The 17067-nt window shown below is 47.0% G+C and overlaps 1 protein-coding gene across 1 annotated transcript in view; it reads left to right on the top strand.

Moving 5' to 3' along the window:
• Window positions 1-17067, top strand: part of ZMIZ1 (zinc finger MIZ-type containing 1) — a 565771-nt gene that overhangs the window by 131737 nt on the left and 416967 nt on the right. Inside the window, exon 3 of the mRNA XM_060241000.1 lies at window positions 15233-15359. The gene's annotated coding sequence lies outside the window, so the exon portion shown is untranslated. The remainder of the gene's footprint in view (window positions 1-15232; window positions 15360-17067) is intronic.

Genomic DNA, 17067 nt, shown 5'->3' with positions numbered 1-17067 from the left:
CTCGCTCAATCTAAAAGAAGCAATCAGTACAGGCATTGGGGGAGGCAGTGGAGACAAGCTGGGGGCAGGGCATGAGGCCTCCCTCCATACTGGAAAAAGAAGCCTTCGTGCAACAAGTTGTTGTTGAGGATGAATTCTTAGGAGGGTGCCATTTTTCCCCCTCTCCCATATTAGGTGTGCTTGAATTCCCATGCCTTTCTTTTACATCACATCAGGTCAGCCAACGGAATCGCGGCTGACAGGGCAGTACAAGCTGGTAAACATTAATGGGGTGGGGCAACTGGGAGAAGTCATGGGGTCCCTAACGTGGTGAGTCTACAGTTATTGGGCTAGCCTTGACTTTTCTTAATATACAATGATTTGTTTAAGTGGAATGGACATAATTGCTTCATTTGTTGTAGATGGGGAAAGGTTTCAAGTGGAAGGAATTAAAACTACTCTTTTTAAAATGCTTTTAGATATAGTTATTATTCATAAAGCCATTTGTATTTGCCTGAAAGCATGCCTTGCCTGCTTTTCTTCTTTTCTGTTACCATGAGGTGTGTCTGTCTGTCTGTCTGTCCTTGCTGAACCCATTAAAATTTGCGATCTAAATTGCAGCAATGGTTTTTAAAAAAATAAAATAAAATAACCCAGAACATGTAAATCCAAGCATAATATGTGATCTATTCTGCATGGAGGACCTAATTGAGAATTGTTACTGAACTGGAGAGCTGCAGCTAGTTTGCATATTCTGGTTGCCATTTTAATTAGGGTAATTATTGTTTTGTTTTGTTTGGGAGTGCAGACCCTGCTGCTTTTCTTATTTCCCTAAAAATTGGTGCCCCAAAACATAGGCAGAGGCATCCGGAGTATGTCCTTGAAAAATCTCAACAGGGAAAGTTAAAAAACCAGAGTACTTTAAAAAGCATAATACGGGGGTGGGAGGTGGGAGGTGGGGAGAACACCTTGCTTGCCTTCCTTGACTTCGCCTGTAAGCTTTTATGTCATGCTGGTAAACACATCTCTTCAAATATAGAACCATTGTCTTGTTTGAAATAAATAGCTGGGAGTTTCTGAATTAAAGAACAAAAAGAAATGTATTCATTTATTTAAGATATTTATAACCCCTCCTTTCCCTTAAATAGGGACCCAAAGCAGTGTTCAAAATCATTCTTCCTTCCTCTGTTTTATTCTCATAACAAACCTGTGAAGTAGGTTAGGATAAGAGTGAGTGACTGGGCCAAGGTCGCCTGGTAGTCCGATTACTCTTTGTCCACTATGCTTGCCAGGGGATTCCCTGGCCTTTGGGGCTCTAATCTGCTGGCCAGCAGGGATGATGTTCCTGATGTGATGACATCACTTGGAAGTGCCATCATCACATTCCAACGCTGTACAATGACAAGCTCAGTTTTGGGCAAACTCAATGTTTTGTAGCAAAAATCTTATAGAATTTTTGGCCTAAACCTAGAGTGTTATGTGTGACATCAGCAATGCGATGATGTCACAGGTGACATCACAGCACCGGCACTGAGGTAGGAGCTGGCAACTGTAGTGTGTTCCGGAGTGTATGAGAAAGAAAATCGCTGTCAGCACTATGTGACTGGGGGAGGGAGGGGGTGGGTGGAGTGATATCAGTTCTCTCTAGGAATCACCAGAAGCTTTATGGTATTACCATAGACTTTTGTTGATTCCTAAAGGACTGATGTCCTTTTTGAGGAGGAAATTATGTTAGTCATCTCTAGGAATACCCTTGTCAAAGCATAGTCTGAATTCCTGGATTTATAAGAACCGTAGTTTGTATTGGTGAATGTGGAATGTGTGCAGCCATGGTTATTTGATGCAGAGGGAGGGAGATACTCTATCAAGGGATGAAGGGACTCATAAAGCCCGCTGAATATTCCCAGTTTCTTAACCATGATTACACAACCTTAGAGATCTAAGATGGACTCCAAAGCCAAAACTGTGGTGATTTTCTAAGAAAAAAAAAATGCCGTGTTTTTTTCTGGTTGTTGTTGTTTGGTTGCTGTGGGGCAAACCGGCATTTTATAGAATGACAGCTATAAAATTAGATAATCGGTTAATCGCTGGCAAATTAGCCTCATGTCTTTTGCAGAGAACAAATATGGTATTTATGTAAAAGTTGTTAATAGTTTGTGCCTTTTTTAATTGGCAGAAATAAATGCAAAATGCATGATAATTAGGCAGCTGATGAATTCAGTTGTACAATTATGCCTAAAGCTATGCCCCGGCACTTAATGGTGGGTGCTCTGAGCAATCAAAGGGAGCTTATTTATATGGTTTATTTATAAAACAAAGTTACAGATGAAGTCACAGTGGCAGATAGACTTCAGGCATGGCAACTCCAAGTCAGTGCTCTAAAATGTTAATATAATTTGAAGCAGGGAGAAATGTGTCAGCAAGTGAGTTTAATTTTTTTTAAAAAAATCATAGCTGTCAAATTTTCTAAAGAATATTGTAAAATTAATCAATGTACATATAGATCAGAGTTGGGTGTGTGTCCCATCCCCCACTCGAGGCTTGCCAATCCCCAGGTCCCAGCAGGGGCTCTCCCGCTTTCCCAGGCTCCTTCTCGCTCCCAGTCAGCTGGCCGACGGGGGGGGGGGGAGCCCCTCCCCCACAGCCCCCCATGTACCTTTCCACCTCCGGAGGCTTCAGACTCCACTGGAAAGTGAAATTGGGATGGTGCGTCTGTGTCTTTAAGGCTGAAGGGGGGGGGGAAAGCAGGCAGAATAACATGGCTGTAAAAGGAGTTCAGACCCTCCGTTGGTCACATAATCTTTTCAGAGGTCGGTTGCTTTGTGTTACTTTGAAGAAATTGGGAAGTTCAGCAACTCGTGAGTAGCGATGCCAATCCCCCACTTCAGAGTCGTCAGAAATGGGTCGGAGGGGGGAGGGAAATGTCTGCTGGGCACTTCATTATTCCCTATGGAGATCGATTCCACAGGGAATAATGGAGAATTGATCTGAGGGTAAATGGAGTTCTGTAGCGGCTGTTTTTTGAAGTAGAGGCACCAATTTTCAGCATAGCATCTAATGACTCTCCACAAAATGTTCTCCAAGTTTCAAATCAATTGGACCAGGGGGTCCAGTTCTATGAGCCCCCCAAAAAGGTGCCCCTATCCTTATTTCTAATGTAGGGAAGGCATTTAAAAGGTGTGTGGTTCCTTTAAATCTGATTGCCAGAACTCCCTTTGGAGTTCAATTGTGCTTGCCACAACTTTGCTTATGGCTCCACCCCCAGCGTCTCCTGGCTCCACTCCCAAAGTCCCCAGATATTTCGTGAATTGGACTTGGCAGCCTCTCTGTTTCTATAACTTGTTGGAATTGGGTGGAATTCTGATAATTCACATTTACTCTATCCTTTATAATAAAAGCCTAAAAGTCCTCTGGTGAGGCCAAATCCAGGTCCCTAAGCCTGCACTCCATGAGTCATTGGCCCATCACGTGTCCATCAAACCCCTCTGGCCTCACATTGGCTCACTGTCCTGTCCCCCGCCCTATGCCCTCCCCTGCCCACCACCAGCCCTTTCAGGCAAGAACACCATCAGATGTCCACTGCTGGAAGCTTACTGATTACTACTGCCTCCCCTGTCTATCTCCCTTCTCATTTTTCTTTCTCTCACTCCTTTCTCCCCCCTCTTTTTTTCTACCTCCTCCTTCTGTTCTTTCCCTCATTCTTCTCTGTTCCTCGATCGTTCAGTCTTTTTATTTCATTCTGTCTGTCCGCCTCCCTCCCTTTAATCCACACAAACAGTAGCATATGAACATATGAAGCTGCCTTATACTGAATCAGACCTTTGGTCCATCAAAGTCAGTATTGTCTTCTCAGACTGGCAGCAGTTCTCCAGGGTCTCATGCTGAGGTTTTTCACACCTATTTGCCTGGACCCTTTTTTGGAGATGCCAGGGATTGAACCTGGGACCTTCTGCTTCCCAAGCAGATGCTCTACCACTGAGCCACCGTCCCTCCCCTAGCAGTTAACTTCTCTTCAACTGAGAAGGAATGTTCATTGACAGCAGGGAGGAGCCACTTCAGGAGTGAAAGGGTGGCTTGCAGTGGCTTTCCTCACAGGGTCAGCCATTTCCTCCCAGGGAACCACTGTTGCCAACCTCCAGGTGCTTGGCTGCATCCCCCCCCCCCCTGAAGTAAGACTGTCCTTTTCCCGCGTTGCCAACTCCAAGTCACCTCCGCTTGAGGGGTGCATGTGTGTGTGGGAATTAATGCTTTCATTTGGGTGGGTAGGAAGACAGCAAGGCACTCCAGAAACTATTACCTGATCACAGTTCAGTCAGAGTCTTTCACCTCCCACTGGTGGACTCCCTTTCCCCCGTCTACTCAGGCCCAAGAATGTTGAACAAACTGCCAAAAGCAGTCTTACCCTCAGAGAGAGACACATATCCCCCTCTTTTCTGTGTCCTCTCTGTCAACTGGCCTCAGAAAGGACTGCTGATGTAGTGCAGCCTAACAAAAGGTGTCATGGCTGCCACTGGCAACAGACCTCTTCCACCCTATCAACAGCCCACACAGACAGCCTGCCAATACAGGCAGCCTCCAAAGGCCGCCAAAATAAGCCAGGGAACATATTTCCTTTCTTTCCTGCCTCTTTCCTCACTCCCTGTCTCCCTCCTCCCCTCAGCCTCATTCCAGGATGGTTGGCTGAGGAGATAAGGTTGCCAGCTCCAGGATAGGAAATTCCTGGAGATTTGAAGAGTGGAGCCTGGGGAGGGTTGGGTGTGATGAAGGGCAGGGCCTCAGGCAAGGCCACCCTCCAACCCAGCCATTTCCATACTAGAAAAAGACAGTCAGTTACAACAATAAAATGCCCCAGAAGATCCTTCACAATCACACCATAAGGCCTTTCTTCTCATCAAGGGGGCCTGTCCAGGTGACGTCTGTGGCACCAGGTGGCTGGAGGGACTTCCCTCATGTTCTCCAGGAGGTCATCCCATAGGGCCAGGGACTGGGGTTGCCACTTACCTGGTTCTGGATGGCTGCCACCTAGTGATGCTCCCCATTCACTACCCCCAAGTTCATAGAATCATAGAGTTGGAAGGGACCTCAAGGGTCATCTAGTCCAACCCCCTGCACAATGCAGGAAACTCACAAACACTTCCCCCTAAATTCACAGGATCTTCATTGCTCTCAGATGGCCATCTAGCCTCTGTTTAAAAACCTCCAAGGAAGGAGAATCCACCACCTCCCGAGGAAGCCTGTTCCACTGAGGAATCGCTGTAACGGTCAGGAAGTTCTTCCTAATGTGGAGCCAGAAACTCTTTTGATTTAATTTCATCCCATTGGTTCTGGTCCTACCCTCCAGGGCCACAGAAAACAATTCCACACCATCCTCTAGATGACAGCCCTTCAAGTACTTGAAGATGGTGATCATATCACCTCTCAGCTGCCTCCTCTCCTGGCTAAGCATCCCCAGCTCCTTCAACCTTTCTTCATAGGACTTGGTCTCCAGCCCCCTCACCATCTTTGTCGCCCTCCTCTGAACCCGTTCTAGCTTGTCTTAAAATGTGGTGCCCAAAACTGAACACAATACTCCAGGTGAGGTTTTACCAGAGCAGAGTAAAGTGATACCATCATATCACATGATCTGGATACTATACTTCTGTTGATACAGCCCAAAATTGGATTTGCCTTTTTAGCCACTGCATCACACTGTTGACTCATGTTCAGCGTATGATCCACTAAGACCCAAAGATCCTTTTCGCACATACTACTGCTAAGACAAGTCTCTCTCATCCTATAACCATGCATTGGATTTTTTCCACCTAAATGCAGAACTTTACATTTATCCCTGTTAAAATTCATTTTATTGGTTTTAGCCCAGTTTTCCAGCCTGTCAAGGTCATCCTGTATCTTGTTTCTGTCCTTTTGTGTTTGCAACCCTTCCCAATTTAGTATCATCTGCAAATTTAATAAGCATTCCCTCTTCCTTCATCCAAATCACTGATAAAGATGTTAAACAAAACAGGTCCCAAGACAGATCCTTGAGGCACTCCACTTGTCACTCCTCTCCAAGAGGATGAGGAACCATTCACAAGCACTCTTTGGGTGCGATCTGTCAACCAGTTACAGATCCACCTAACGGTAACAGAATCCAAATCACATTTTACCAACTTTTCAACAAGGATAGTATGTGGAACTTTATCAAAAGCCTTACTGAAATCAAGATAAATGACGTCTACAGCATTCCCCTGATCCAGCAAGGTAGTCACTTTCGTCTCCAGTTTAAATCCTGAAAAAGCATGCCTCAACCATTGGTAGTTAGGGAAACACTGGGAAATGATAGGCAGAGGTGTCAGAAGAGCTCAGAGAGGGATCAGATTATGGTACCTTTCAAGCCATTGTCTGAACCAAGGGATGCGTCTCAACCAAGGTGTCTTTTGTAGGCTTTGAGGAAGTATAATCCAGAGCCAAACAGGCAGAAGCATCATTTGCCATAAGTGACTTCCCTCCCATTGCTATTTTGTACTCCTTACCTTGGGCTTTTGGGGGAAGAACCGTGTTATTTTCCTCCTGACAACCAAAAATTACAAACATAAAATTTACTAGTCCTAACTGAGTGGAAATTGGCCCTTACCCATCTTTAGGAGAATATTAGATTGCAATACAAAAATTGCTTCTGGGGTGGCCCTGAGGCCAAGGAGGCTTTCCGGTGCTTTCTTCCTAGTTATTTTTATGAGCCAAGGCAAACATGGCAGTCAGTTACTCTGCAGGCAGGCTGGGGCATAAAGGAGGAAGATGCCACATGGGCTTCTCCAACTCAGCGAGAGTTGCTAACCTTTGGGTTGGGAAATGCTGGGAGCTTTGAGGGGGGGGGGGCTCAGTGGGGTATGAGGCCATAGAGCACCCACTGAAGTGGGGTTACTAACCTCCAGGTCACGGGGCAGGGGCTTCCCCGCTTTGGCGGGGCTTCGGCCTGCCGTGGGCCAGCTGGCTGGCGGGGGAAGCGATGTTGCACAATGCATTGATGGAGCTTTTGGGTGAAGACCTGGAAGTGACATCACTGCATTGAGTGACACTTTAGGAATTCCCCCCTGCTTGCAGAAGTTCCTAGAGAGTCACAATACCATCACTTCGGGGGGGGGGGGGGGGGGTCAGTTAGTGAAACCATTTTTTTAACAGGGTCATCAACCGGCAGAATAAAATGTACACTAATATGTGTGAACTGGGTGGTCCCTGCCATTAGTTTTGCCCCTGCCCTTATAGTACTGCATCAGGATTAGGCAGTCTTTTTGGCCCAAACACCCCAAATCTGTGAAGATGTTGGAGTGCCTGTAAACCAAATCGAGAGGGTGGGTTTTAGGTGGATAAGCCCTGGGTAGGACTGACAGCATATGAGGGATCAACCCTAGACTCAGCTGATGAGTGTGAGATCACACAATGATCTTTAAGGTTGTCAGCTCAGGACTGGAAAAACCCTAGAGATTTGGGGGGCTGGAACCTGGGAAGGAACCTCTGTGGGCTACTGTGCCATAGAACCCACCCTTCAAAGCAGCCATTTTCTCCAGGGAACTGGTTGGTGGTGTTTGGAGATCAGTTGGAATTCCAGGAGATCTCCAGGCACCACCTGGAGGTTGGCAACTAAATGAGCTTCATGTTCTCCTTGATCCTATAACCACTCTTTTTCACATATTCTAAGGGTGGCCAGATAAGATAAACAAAATGAGGGATCACAGTGGACCAGTCTGTTTGTGTGCATTGCAATACAGATGTGGAGGTTTTCCTCCCCACCCCATGAAGTTGGGACCATCTCATTTTCATGTTTGGGGTCAGAGCTTGTGAGACATGAAACCCCCCCCCCCATGATTCCCCTCCCCTTGAAAAAGGGCTCTTGTCCCTTTTAAAATTCAGGTGGCTAATCTTTATATACTGCTATATACAACTTCTGGACCTGTCTCTTCTATTCTGGCCCTCAATGGGCTGATGTTTCTCTGCCCAGATCATTGAGGCCTTGTGCCATTTAAAGTACTGGTGTGAGGTTTTCCCATTCACACTTTCATCTGCCAAAATGTTGTGTGTTCTTGCTGGCCCTTGTGCATTTCTCCTGAAAGAGCCACACAGCTCTTTCCCAAGACATCTTTTAAAAAAGGAATGCTAAGTTGGGAGATGCTAATAGCTTCATTCATCTTAAGATGTTTGCCAAGATTTACTGTCTGGGTCACTGGAACAGATCTGGAACCTGCCAGTGGCTTTCCACTGGTGACAATCCGCTGAGCTCCTTTGACCTAAATCTTTGATGCCTTCGAGTTTTCCTCTGGATAGGTTCATACTTCTTTAAATATAGAATTGGTAGTTGCTAGTGATCCTGTGCTGTTTTCTCCTTGTGCAGTAGAGTTCAAACTCTCATTCAACAAGCTGGATGGTGCCAGAATTGTATGTATTAGCAAGCTACTTTATTTCTGCTTGAACAAAAAGAAGGCTTAAATCAGAGCTCCACAACAGGGTGCTCAAGGACACCAGGGGTTTATAGGCAGTGGGCGGGGCTGGCTAGAGCTTTTGCCCAGCAGGGCTTCTGATTGGCCTCTGGAGATGTGATTGGCTGTGTAGATTAAAATACCATCGCTTTGAAAGCAGCTGCCACCGCAGTGTGGGTTTTATTCTCACTCCCATTCCTCCTTCCCAATATATTTCTTCTCCCCAGTACCTGGACTTCCTGGGTGGGTGGGTTCTGCCCACTACAACAGCCATTTTGTAGTTGTGTCAGAATTTTAAAGGTGCCCACAGAGCCAGAAAGGGTGGGGACCCCTGGTGTACATCTTAAACAAATGCCAAGCGATGCACACTATTTTATTCCACAATGTGTGTGTTTTGGGGGGGGGGGATATTGAATTCAGAGCAGAGAGTTCCTCTTGACTCAAACCACAACAAAGCTTTCCCCTCCCCATCACATCAGTGCTCTCCTAAGGTTCCTTTTTTTAGAAACTCTGGAAGGTGGGGGGAGGGGAAGAAACAGTCAATGACACCCCCCCCCCCCCGCCGCCAAAAAAAAAAGCCAGCTAAACTTTCCCAGTCCCAGATTGGCTTACCATAGCGTGAGGAGACCTGAAGAGCACAGCTGCAAGGTTATAAATGTCCAGGCGGGCAAACATGAGTGGCATCCCATCAGCTCTGCCAGAATTCCGGGCAATTAGAACAAACAGCACTTTCTGCTCTTCTGCGAGTTGCTGAGGTGGAGGATGAAGATCGGCAGTGACGGGAGGGAGGGGGCGGAAGGGAATTCTCACTTGATGAAACTGCCTGAATTTTTAAATTTCCACCGTATTGGCCATTCATTCCCTCCACAGCAGGACATGGAAGGTGTCTGACTGCTGTTGCCAACCTTCAGGTGGGGCCTGGAGATCCCTGGGAATTACAGCTGCCTTCCAGACTACAGAGACCAGTTCCCCTGGAGAAAATGGGTTCCTTTAGAGCAGGGGTCCCCAACCCCTGGGCCGCACAGCCCCGCCCCCCTGCAGCAACGTGCAGCCTTGCCACCCTGCCCACCCCCACGCGCCTTCTCCATTTGTACAAGTTTAAGGCTGGGGAAGGCAGTGGTGAAGCGCCACTCCCGGCTCTTTAAAAGCTGATGCCTCCCCCCATCAATCAGGTGATAGGCAGGGAAACCATGGCAGCAGTGCGAGCCGCACTGCCCTTGCCTCCTTCCCACTTCCTTCCCACGCCCACTGCTGCCTTCCCCGGCCTTAAACTTCTACAAACAGAGGGAAAAGGAGGAGGCATCTCGGGGGCAGGGAGGAGGAGGGCCAGCCACAGGGAGGCCAAATTTGGTGCCCCCACCCTACCGGTCCTGAGGCCATGGTGGGTAGGCTGGCCCCGGGGACGATTCCTGGGGACACAAAGGTTGGGGACCACTGCTTTAGAAAGTAGATTGTATAGCATTATACGCTGCCCTCCCTAGGCTCCACCCCCAAACTACCAGGAATTTCCCAACCTCGAGTTGGCAATCCTGGTTTACATCTATCACAAATTGCCAGAGATCTGTCTGGCTGATTTCCAGATGTCACACGTGGAAGCTGATTCAAATGAGGGAGTTGAAAGTTCTGGAATGGTGTACTGTTTCCATCCAGTCGAAACCTGGTCTCATCATCCAGTTCCTCCAAGCATGTAAGTAACTACCAAGTAGTAGAACAGCTTCAGATAGACGAACTGGCTGATCCTAAGAGCCTCTCTTGGAATAAGCCTCACTGACATTTGTGGAATTTCCTTCCTAGAAAGTGCATGGAACTGCACTGAAATCACCATCCAGAGACATCTCTGTGAAAACTCCCTGCCACAAGCAGCCATGAGATAGCAGCAGCCAGAGCAAGTAGTTTGGGCTCTCTGGTGGAAAGTCAGTGGTGCAGAGAGTTGGCAGGGAACTACAGGAGCATGGAGAGGCAGAAAGGCATTCTTACCTCCTGAAATTCTGCTGAACCGAGCATTCCCCAAGTACCAGGTCCTCCAGATTCTTCAGCATTAGCACTGACTTAGTACCTTTAGGAAGCACTCCTAAGAAGGTCAATATAGGAGCAAGGAAAACGTTCTTAGGATTGCAGCCTTTCCCCAAGCCAAAGAACCCAGTCTGTCAATCATTTTTTTTTTAACTTGACCAGTCACATGCCTTTTAATCGATTCATCAATGACACATAAGTTGGTCTGTTATTAAAACCTAAACATAGGTGCATTTTTTGAAATATTGAAAGAAAAAGGCAATAATTCAAAATGTTATCAAAAGCACAATGTATTTAGCTTTGCTGGTCCTTTGCTGGCAACTTCAAAGAGCATTGGGAAAAGTCTGTGGAAAACCAGCACCGTCTAACACCATGATAGACCTCACTTCTGGTAGCATACCAGAAGTAATGTCAGAGCATCAGCGATGCTCTAGGAATCCCCCAAATCTATGGTAAGAAGAACAATAGAGATCCAGGAAATTCCCAGAGTGTTGTGTGGGACACCATGATGTCATTTCTCAGTACACAGTTTCATGGTTTTGCCAGTTCCCTCCCCCCATTATGTTTGCTTCTGTTGGTCCACTGAGTGGCATCAAGAGCCTGGCATGCAACAGAAGGGTTTGCCGACTGTGGTAGGCACCTAGCAACCCTACATCTCTTTTTGTGAGGCTACCTGTAAAAGTTGGGCCGTAATTTCCTCCGTGGTTTATATCCCCAGATGCAAAATAGTCTTTTAAAAAAAAATCATTGTGTGCACTTAATTATCAGCTAGACTGATTAACATCCCTCCAGTTAATTAACTAAAGGTTTAGTTGATTAATCTAGCCATTAAAACAATTAAAGTTTACAGTGCTATGGAATAATCACTCATGGAATTGGGGATATCAGACAGAATTTAACTATTACCAAGTGAGTAGTCATGTTGGTCTGAAGCAACAGAACGAAGTTTGAGTTCAGTGGCATCTTTAACTTTATTAACTGTTTAATTCTGAGTATAAGCTTTTGTGTACTTATATTCAGAATAAAACTTTATTGGTTTTAAAGGTGCCACTGAGCTCAAACTTTGCACTGTTTGCACAAAGTTTGTGCAAAACTTTTTTACTCCCCTTTAAAAAAAACCTGGGCATCTCCTCAATGCTGAGAGGTTGCTTTGGTGCCCATCTGCCTTGTCCTTCTCATATGGAAACTTTTTTGTTTGACTGATTCAACCAAAGGCAACATCAGTGAAATACGAGTGCAGAGCAATCGTTCTGCAGGAGGTGAGCTGCTTTTCCTATTAAGACCAGTCTTAACTAGTCTTTGCTAAGGAGCCACTGGTCACTAGTAGCTGACTCCCTGGTGTGTCATAAGAGTTGGTAGAGGCAAAAGGCTTCTTGTCTCTTTGACCAAAATGGGTCTCATGCTGGGATGGGCCATTTCTCTAAGACGAGGCTTGTGGCTAGGCTTCCCAACCCTCCCGCCCTGGCTGGGGACCCCAGGATTTCCACCTTCTTCCCCTGCTCCCCCAAAAAATGGAAGCGGGGGAAGGGGGGAAACGGCGCCAGGGAGCATGGCGAGCCGCCGCATCCTGGAGCGGGCGAGGCTGCTGCGCCACTGCCGCCTCTTCTCTGCTCGCCGTGGCTGCTCCTCCAAGATGGGCTCAGGCTGAGCCCATCTCGGAGGAGCAGCCATGGCGAGCGGAGAAGAGGTGGCAGCTGCGCAGCGGCATCGCCCGCTCCGAGACGGGGCGACTCGCCACGCTCCCCGGCTCCGTTTCCCCCCTCCCCCTAGCTCCACCCCCAAAGTCCCCAGATATTTCTGGGGTTGGACTTGGCAACCCTACTTGTGGCTGACTGCTCATGTTTTTCCAAGAGAGTTTGGGAGTCAGGTCATATTATATTTTGAAAGTTCTGTTTTCTTGCCATTCATAGGACTTTGAGAAAGAACTTAATGGAGGATAGGTCTTGTCATGATGGGCACATGTGTGATGGCCCGTTCCCTTGTGGCTCCACCAGACACCACTGAAATAATGCAAGAAAGCAGGAATTCTTTCCAAGCACCAGGAAAATTGCATTCCCAACCCTGTCATACATCCAGATTCTGATGGTACAGTTAGGGTTGCCAACCTCCAGCCAGGGCCTGGGGATCCCCTGGAATTACAATTGATCTCCAGATTCCAGAGATCAGTTCTCCTGGAAAACATGGCCAATTCGGAGGCCGAACTCTATGGCATTATACTCTGCTGAAGCCCCTCCCCTGCCCCAACTCCACTATTCTCCATCCCCAAAATCTCGCAAATTTCCTAGCCCAGAGCTGGCAACACTAGGAGCAGTGGCACTTTCTACCCAATCCTATTCCTCCTGTATACTTCCTGTATTCTTATATTATTTTGGTAAGGTAAGGGGGAGTTGGAGGAGAGCAGCTGCTGCATCTCTCCCCCCCCCCCCCGCATATGTAAGAATCGGGTCTCACATGAAGCCGCTTTATACTAAATCACACCCTCGGTCCACCAAGGTCAGTACTGTCCAGTGTTCCCTCTAAGCTGAGTTAGCGTGAGCTAGCTCACAGATTTTTAGCTTCTAGTTCACACATTTTTGTCCTAGCTCGGGAAGGATGACCCCAGAGCACACTAATTTATGCTGCAACTCGCAACTTTAATGCCAGTAGCTCACAAAGTAGAATTTTTGCTCACAAGACATTGCAACTTAGAGGGGACATTAGAGGGAAGTGGCTCTCCAGGGTCTCAGGCAGAAGTCTTTTGCATCACCACTCGCCTGGTCTTTTTGACTGGAGATGCTAGGGATTGAACCTGGGGCCTTCTGTGTGCCAAGCAGAGCCTCTTCCACTGAGCCACAGCCCATCACAAAAGAACTTCTGTCTTGAATTGCAGGGAACAGAAAACACAGTATTTTCTGCATGTCATGCAACTCAAGTCACATGCCCACTCAAGAAGGTGGCTTGTTGAAAGGCTAGGCATGTGTGAGATTCTTATTAGTCACTTGTGAGTTGTGTTCTGTGCAATGAAGCATAATTAGCTTGGGGCCTTTGGCTTCCAAGTTCGGGTGTACCATGCGAATATCATGAATGTCATGTATGTCATGTTTGATACAGAGCTGTTGTTATGGTTGGTGGGTCCCTGCTGGGGTTTGGGGCACCCACGACTCCCCTCCCATTCAGTAGAGAGTAAAGTGAGAAGACTAGACTGATCGTTTTACTGACTGGGCATTCAAAATGAAGAGTGGAAAAATAAGAAAAGATAAGCTCTTCAAAAGCCCTCCCTGTTCCATCATGGCAGCACAGAAGACCACGGCATTGCCAGCTCCAGGATGGGAAATTCCTGGAGATTTGGAGGTACAGCCTGAGAAGTTTGGAGTTTGGGGAGGGGAGAGACCTCAGCGAGGTGTGACGTTATTGAGTCCACCCTGCCAAGCAGCCATTTTCTCCTGGGGAACTGATCTCTGTTGTCTGGAGATCAGTTGTAATTCTGGGAGATCTCCAGGCCCCACCTGAAGGCTGGCACCCCTAAGACCAGAATCAACAGATGCGGAGATTCTAGAAGCCAGTTAACATCCAGCCTTTCTTCAAGCCAGTAGAGGAGTCTCCTGTTACCTTTTTGTGCACCTCAATACCTGGAGCCCTAGCGATTGTTTGGGTTTGCCTCATGATCATGCTGCCCTGGGGTCACTGTTGCATGTGTGCATGATGGGAAACCGGGGTTTGACGCTCTGTAGTGTGTGCAGCAGCCCTCAGAGAGTCATGTTGACCAATGACTTCAGTGAAACAAACTGGTCCCGCAAGCCAGCTGTGTGATATGTGATGCAAGTGAGCATGCACTGCAAGTGTGCATGAGTTTGCATTGCCATATTTGTGTCAATTAAAAAAATTCTTGTAGGATTTTCTTTGCATGGAAGAGAAAGTGCCATTTCATGTGCAGGTCTGAAGTAAGATCCAAACTGAGTTGAGGATTTCAGCTTGTGTGAAAGTAACTATTTGTTCAGTTTCTCAGGAGAGGACACACAACAGCACTAGAGTTATCCGCGGGGAAACCAATATTCCCCTGCTGCCCCAAACACAGCAAGATGGAAGGAAAGGGAGAGGGGGGAAAGGTTTGAGTGGAGGTGAAAACTTACTGGAAAGCACCACCTAGATATAGGCTTGAGGAAAGTTGGCAGCCTCCAGACGAGCCTGGAGATCTCTTGGAAGTACAACTAATCCCCAGACAACAGAGATCCATTCCCCTGGAGAAAATGGCTGCTTTGGAGCGTGGGCTGTATGGTTGAGGCCCTTCTCCTCCCTAAACCATGCCTTCCCCAGGAATCTTCAAAAATTTTCCAACTCAGAGGCGGCATCGCCATCGAAGGGTCTTTTCCAAAGATGGATGCTTAACTGCACAACAGCATCTAAGTTAGAGAGCAGTAAAGTCCACTTTGTGGCCAAAGGAATCTTTCTCTCTCTTCTGCAAAGCATTCTAGATTTATGTCACCGAGCATAGATAAATTCTTAGCCAATGTGTTATAGTGACTGGTTGGTTTGGGTATTTGAAATAGAGGCTCACATCCCTTCTTGGCTAGAAAGCTAAGATAGTGGGCTTGGTTAAGTCTGCCCATCCTACCTTGCTGGATTGGTGTGAGACTGGCAGTGCAGTCCTAAACAGAATTTCACCTTTTAAAGACCACGGACCTCAGTAGACTTAGAAGGGTGTAACTCCACTTAGGACTGGACTATAAAACACTGATGTGAGTTCTTTGTGGGTCAGACAGGGCACAATGTAATAAATTATTTTTAATGTGTTCTGTTCTTTTTCTTTTCAGAAAGTGCCTAAGAAATTAACTGTGCGAGGCCCTTTTGCCATCAAGTTGTACATCTTGCCAGCAGTATTGAGTGTGGGACTCAACTCAGACCAGTAGTTTTCCTTCCTAAATGGTGAATGGCCTGAAGGTAAAGATTTTCACTTGTAGTATAAAGAACTGATGTCAGAATGTGGAATCCATTGGGCTCTGTTGTTCCATGGGTTGTGTGACCATTCTCCCCGCACCCCCCCCCCCCCATTTCAATTTTTAAGAGAGAGGAGCTCTTTGTGACCGCTGTGCTTGCATGTTTTGGTGGTGGTGGGAATTGAGTAATTGCCAGCAATGCCTTGCTGTGATAGTAAAGCTGGATGCTCAATAAAGAATACCTATAATGCTTCCCAGGAAAATGTTTTCCCCAAGCTGTTTCTTACCCTACTCTGCTGTCTCCCAGACCCTTCGATAATATCATTTATTTGTGGTTTCTGTGGGCTGCGACAATTTGAAGTGGGAGTGAAGATCTTGAACTGCTAAACTCTGGCTGATATGAGAGTTAGTGTGACATAGTGGTTAAGAGTATCAGACTAGCATCTGGATAAACCTGGGCTCAAAGCCCCATGCATGCTGTGGAAGCTCACTAGGTGACCTTGAGCCAGTCACGCACTCTGAGTGTAACTTCAGTTGGCTAAGGTGAAGAAGATGAGACTGATTTCAGCCAATTTGGGTCCTCACTGGAGAGAGAGGCCAAAGTGTAAATGAATTAAATACAGTGCCTGCCTGACCTACAATCATGGAAGGGACCTTCCGGGTCATCTTGTCCAACCCCCTGCACGATGCAGGAAATTCACAAGTACCTCCCCCCCTACACACACACCCAGTGACACCTGCTCTAAACCCAGACTTGAACTGGACACATTCACGGAGGCTGTCCACAAGCCTCTGGCCATCTCAGGTGCCCCATGCATACTGAGAATAACTGCTTTGCAGGGGGGAGGGAGCAGTATGGCAAGCTGGGAGCTGGGCAAATACACAAAGGCCGCCCGCTTCAGATCGCCAGATGATGGGTGTGAACAGCGGAATGCTAATCTCCCTGTAGGATAACAAGTGGTTACTAGTTATTTAGAAAAAAATAATTATGCTGCCTTATTTATTTATTTATTTATTTATTTATTTATTTATTTATTTATTTATTTATTTATTTATTTATTTATTTAATGATTTATATCCCGCATTAAGAGCAGCAGAAGTCTAATAGAACCACACTTAGTTTCTTGTGCCGGTTAGTTATAGGCCAGCCGGAAGAGGGTTGTCTTACAGGCCCTGCGGAACTGAGCAAGGTCCCTCAGGGCCCTCACCTCTTCCGGCAGCTGGTTCCACCAGGAAGGGGCCATAACAGAGAAGGCCCTGTCCCTGGTAGATTTTAAGTGGTTCCTGCCTCCCCAGGAACCTGGTTAGATGAATGTCTACAGACTGTCCACAGTTTATTAAAAAAGCTCTTGTGTATGTGTGTGTGTGTGTGTGAACTGCTATCAAGTTGCAGCTGACATGGGGACCCCCATAAAGGGCTTTCAAGGCAAGAGAGAAGCAGAGGTGGCTGGCCATTGCCTTACTCTGCAGAGCCTTCCTTAGAGGTCTCCCTTCCAAGTACTGACCCTGCTTCGCTTCTGAGATCTGATGAGATCAGGCTATACCCAGCAGCCTTCCCTCCCAACAAAGCACTTAAAAAGGTCAAGGTAGTCCCCTGTGCAAGCACCAGTCATTTCCGACTCCGGGGTGACGTCGCATCATGATGTTTTCACGGCTGACTTTTTACGGGGTGGTCTGCCATTGCCTTCCCCAGTCTTTTTATACTTTCATAG

The sequence above is a fragment of the Heteronotia binoei genome, chromosome 6 (assembly GCF_032191835.1).
Source record: "Heteronotia binoei isolate CCM8104 ecotype False Entrance Well chromosome 6, APGP_CSIRO_Hbin_v1, whole genome shotgun sequence".
In the NCBI taxonomy this organism is placed as follows: Eukaryota; Metazoa; Chordata; class Lepidosauria; order Squamata; family Gekkonidae; genus Heteronotia; species Heteronotia binoei.
Note: the sequence above shows the minus strand (reverse complement) of the source record. Positions and strands in the feature narration are given on the sequence as shown.